Genomic DNA, 5,637 nt, shown 5'->3' with positions numbered 1-5,637 from the left:
CACAACAAAAAGTTCCTTTATATGTGTACATAAGTAGCCTTTAAAGAGGCTCTGTCACCAGATTTTGCAACCCCTATCTGCTATTGCAGCAGACCGGCGCTGCAATGTAGATTACAGTAACGTTTTTATTTTTAAAAAACAAGCATTTTTGGCCAAGTTATGACCATTTTTGTATTTATGCAAATGAGGCTTGCAAAAGTCCAAGTGGGCATGTTTAAAGTAAAAGTCCAAGTGGGCCTGTATTATGTGCGTACATCGGGGCGTTTTTACTACTTTTACTAGCTGGGCATTCTGACGAGAAGTATCATCCACTTCTCTTCAGAACGCCCAGCTTCTGGCAGTGCAGATCTGTGACGTCACTCACAGGTCCTGCATCGTGTCGGCCACATCGGCACCAGAGGCTACAGTTGATTCTGCATCAGCATCGGCGTCTCTTTTTTACATACTAAACTGGTTTGCTCACCTCAGGTCCTCCCCCCTATTTTCTTCTCTAGCCCCCCCCCCCAACCTCCTATCTTCCTAGCCCTGCCCCTTTGTTTTGGTCCAGCAAGGTTGTCTTGACTCAATCGCAAACCTAGAGATCTCCCATGGGATTTTATGTCACTCATTTCCCATAGCCATCATGGAATGACTTATGCATCTAAATGAAATCAATATATCACATAGTTAGTATGGTGGAAAAAATACATATGTCCATCACCCTAGGGATGGGAGAAAGGGAAATGATATCTGTATACTATAAAACTTTATTTTACCCCTACGGATCCAAAGGAAGGTTAAAAAAACAAATAAAATACCCATTAGGTCCAGTTCACACTGAGGTTCTTTTAAAGCTGATTTTGACGTGGAAACCTCGTCAGAATCGGCGGCAAAAAACGTCCAAAACCATTGATTTGAATGAGAGGTGGAGGTGGTTTTTAGCTGCTCGCGGTAAAAAAATCAGCATGCTCTTTCTTGCCGTGGTTCAGCCTCTGACCTCCCGGTGAAATCAAAGGGAGGCAGAGAAAGCATTTTTCTCTGCATTTTTTGCCCGCGGCGCTCAATGGCCATGGGCGAAATACTCCACGAAAATCACGGCAAGAACTTGCAGGCAGGTCAAAATCTGATTTATTTATTTTTGCCTGTAAAAAAACTCAGTGTGAACTGGGCCTAAGGCATTAACCAATCTGTGCTAAAAAGGAACAATTTCCCTCCTAATCCGAAGTGGCGATCAGACTGGATCAACATTCAAACAATAATTCTATACATTGACATAGGCGCTGATGTTTTTTTTGTTCCTTTTTTAAAACCGTTTACTGCTCCTGCGGTGACTATTCCACAGAGTCACAGTTCTTATGGTAAAGAAGACTTGTTGCCTCTGCAGACTGAACTCCAGATGGAGGAAGCGCCTCCTTGTCTTTTGAAGGGATTTTACATGAAACAGGTTTTCGCAATATTTTTTGTATGGGCCATTCACATATTTATACAAGGACCAGGCTAATTTTCATTTTTATGCTTTTGTTTTTTCATCCCCTACTTTTAAAAAGTCATAACTTTTTTAATTTTTTCATTGACACAGCCATATGAGGGCTTTATTTTTACGGGACAAATTGTACTTTCTAACGGCACTATTTAATATTATGTGTGATGTACTGGGAAGCTGGAAAAAAATTCAGATTGAGGTGGAATTGGAAAAATACAGCAGTTCCGCCATTTTCTTATGGGTTTCATTTTTACGGTGTTCACTGTACGGTGAAAATGACACTTTACTTTTATTCTGCGGGTCAGTAGGATCACAGTGATACCAAATTTATATTGTTTTTGTTATGTTTTAGTACTTTTTTTTAAAAAAAAATGTAAATGTTTGAAAGAAACAAATTTTTTTTGCTTTGCCATATTCTGACCCCTGTAACTTTTTTTAAATTTCTGTGTACAGAGCTGCGTAAGGCGTCTTTTTGAATGTGGAAAGATGTATTTTTATTAATACCATTTTGGGGAATGTCTGGCATTGCGATCATTTTTTATACAGTTTTTTTGGGGGGTTGAAGTGGCAAATAAAACGGCGATTCAGCCATATTGACCTTTTTCCCTCTTTGTTCACTGTATTGGAAAAATATTTTTCGATTTTTATAGTTCGCCCATTTTCACATACTAATGTGTGTGTTTGTTTTTTGTTTATTTTTTTAAATGTTACTTAGGGAAAGGGGGGTGATTTGAATTTTTAGATTTTATACTTTTTTAAATACTTTTTATAACATTTTGTTAGACTTTTTTATTACAATTTTGAACCTGCGATTATTAGTTCACTTATGAAATAGAGTAAATATGAAGATCAGATCATATTTGAATCAGCTTGAGCTCAGTATAAAAATCGTACGGTGCCAACCAGGGAATGACAATTATTCAAATGCAAAAAACAGAAAGGGAAAAGGAGAAGGAAAGGAATGGGACAGGGGGAAGGAGAAGGATAGGGAAGGAACAAAATAGGGGATAATCCCTAGTCAGACAGGCACTAACTTTTCCCTAAGGCTGTAATAGTTGTACAGTCGGGGCCAAAGTCCCGGTTGAATATAGGCGACACAAATCACACATGTGCCAGTCAGCAGCTAATATCCACACAAGTCCTGGTTGAATATAAACGACACAACACAAATCGCACATGTGCCAGTCAGAAGGAGCGTGCATGCTCTGACTAAATCACGTAGTGACGAAACTGCCTATGCTCTGACGTCACACGCCGGGAATGTGTGGACTTAGCTGCTACTTCTGACTGGCACATGTGCCTCGGGAAATATTGCCGTTGATGTGGCATTGGAGGAGGTGGAGTGCTAAAGCTCTGGGATGCTTGAGCCTGAGGCATAATGTTCCCAAACAAGCTCTAGTGCTGTAAAGCACTCCCTGGGATAATGAAGTGGTGTAGCAGCTTGCTTCAAAATCAAAATAGATGATTAGTTGGGTGCGTAGTTGATGCTCTGCCGGTACCATCCGTAAATATGGACCCAGGCTATGGGTGAAAGTGTCCAACTCATCCTCTGGTTGATTTCCATTCAGATACTCCAGAACACGAGTGTCCACCTGGCTAAACGGTGAGGGTTCATTTTTTCTCCTCTTGGTTAACACACGAGAGCAAACCATAATTTGCGGAGGGGTGGCGCTGCATTGGCTGGGTCCAGAAGTTGTACCAGGATCCAGTTGTGGGGTTGGAAGAGGGGTGTCTTGCTCCTCTCTACTCTTCCACCACTCTACTCTCCTCTTCCTCCTTATTCTCCTCCAGGTTGTCTTCGGAGCTAAATTTGGATAAGAAATTAACAAATTAATGTATATATTACATGTATTTTGCATCATAGAAATTAATGATATATCCACACGTTACATTTTTAAGATGTCTTGTGTATATATCATAAATTTCCATGAGGAGAAAACCACTAAAACGTTAATTTTTTTGGGGATACTTACGGATGAAGATCAAATAAGGGCCTCAAGAAAGACAGCTGTTTGGTGAAGATCTACGCCTTTTTCTTTGAGGGTGCAGAACCACTCTTCCCTTTTCGGCTCAACTCCCTTCGATACTGGTCCCTTGTACTACGCCAGTTGGGCAAAAACTTCATCAACATGTACACAACGATGCAGGCTATACTATGCTTGCACTTACCATATTTGGTTCTGTCACCAGGCGTCACACTACTCCACTCATTTGAGAAAATCACTTTTGCTATGGCCTCCCACGCATTGTCTTTGCGGTGCCGGTCGTGGTTGGCATGAATTCCGGCCTCTCATGCACCAGCGTGATAATCCTCTCCACATTTGGAGCCCGAGACATGGTCTGGCTGCGCAGAGGACTGTCTGGGTGTTGCTCTTGTAGCTGGTCACGCCGCTCTACAAACACTTCCTGCTTTTTTTTTTTTTCAATACCCAATACCTTTTGCAATTGTGCGTAAAAAATGCACAGCTCACGCGTGATGCACGTGTGCTGTGCGTTGTTTTCACGCACCCATTGACTTCAATGGGCGACTGCGATGCGTGAATACACACCAATGTAGGACATGCTGTGAGTTTTACGCAACGGACTCACGCTGCGTAAAAAACAACGCATGTGTGAGCGGCCCCATTGAAATCAATGGGTTTGTGTGCTGTGCGTGATTTCAACGCTCAGCACACGGACAAGTTTTACACTCGTCTGAATGAGCCCTCAGACAGAAAAATAAAAAAATTATCCAGCAACACGCCATGAGTAAGGACAAGTGATTTGCCTGAAACGCGTATGCCTGCTATCTGATGCATCCACCCCTTTGTATATGGATTTTTTAATATATTTGGAATACAGTTGGAATATTACTTCCTTTTAAACTTAGCGCTGGATCAATTTTCTCTTCTTCTGCCTTGATCTTCATCGTGTGCCGCCACGATGATCCGTGCGCTGTCTGGGCTCGGACATAGGATCGGTGAGCTGGGGGATTTCTCCACTATTTACTTCTGTCTACCTAAGACTTTGCAATTTTGAATACAAAAACAAAAACTTTTCAGGATACTCAACCGAAATTTCTCCATTTCCCTGCCACCAAGGTCCTCTGTTCCTTGTCTTTTCTACAAGGATGTGTGATGACCTCTTGTCCACAACACCTGACCATGCAGTGAATCAGTCCCCACCATGGTGGAGGCAGATGTGGAGTCAGAGTGCTGATCAAGTAGGAGGGATTTTCATCCCTTAATAATATATATAATTAACAATTGCATTATTATCTTATTCAAACCTTCATATTGTGGACTTAAAAACTTTTCAACTCCCATGTCTTATCTGGGAAATGCTAGAGGGAGCTGCGAGGTGGAGGTTCCTCAATGGTGCATGCCTGGGAAATTGGCCCTCTTGCCCTTCCTATAATCCGTCCCTAAAGTAACAGGCAGGGACTTAGGGCATATAAATGTAATATAGGAGTTTACTCTACTTGAGACCCTCATCGGTTAGCCATAGTGTGGAGCGGCCCAAAGAGCCTTTCCCTCTCTGCATGACCCGGTCTATCCATGCATTACATGGATAGTCCAATAACTTAATTTCTCCTGTGGTGTTGCTACAGGGGAATTGAACACTTGCTGCCTGGTTCCCAAACAACGGATCGCTGGGGCCCCTGCAGTGGGACAACCTGTGATCAACTTCTCATTAGGAAAACCTTCTAACAAAAAGCGGACAAATCCTCTATATCGATTGTAACGTTCGGAAGAGACCAAAACATCTGTGGGTTATGAGATAACAGGCCAAAATGTAGAAACATATTTGACTGATCAAAAAGTGAATATTTTGAATATTTTGAATATTTCTTGAAAATGGATACACCTGGAGTAGGAATCGTACGATCACAAACCTAATGCTACATTATTCATATTTCTCTAAATTTCAGTGGATAGTATATGCCTAATCTATTATGCCACTATAAAGCTTGATGCTGCTCATTTATGGGTTAAAGTTGTACAAACCCAGGAAACCCTGCTTTAATTCTCCTTTCCCATGGGATTTTACTGTTGAAAAGAGAAAACCTGTTACCTACAAAGAAATAGTTTACGGTGCACCATTGTTAGACTTAACAAGCATGTTTATGTAGCTTTTTTCATCAATAAAGGGGAACAAAACATGGGCCTTTCTGTTCTTCTCTACAGGAAATGACT

Source organism: Rhinoderma darwinii, chromosome 11, assembly GCF_050947455.1.
Source record: "Rhinoderma darwinii isolate aRhiDar2 chromosome 11, aRhiDar2.hap1, whole genome shotgun sequence".
In the NCBI taxonomy this organism is placed as follows: domain Eukaryota; kingdom Metazoa; phylum Chordata; class Amphibia; order Anura; family Rhinodermatidae; genus Rhinoderma; species Rhinoderma darwinii.
Note: the sequence above shows the minus strand (reverse complement) of the source record.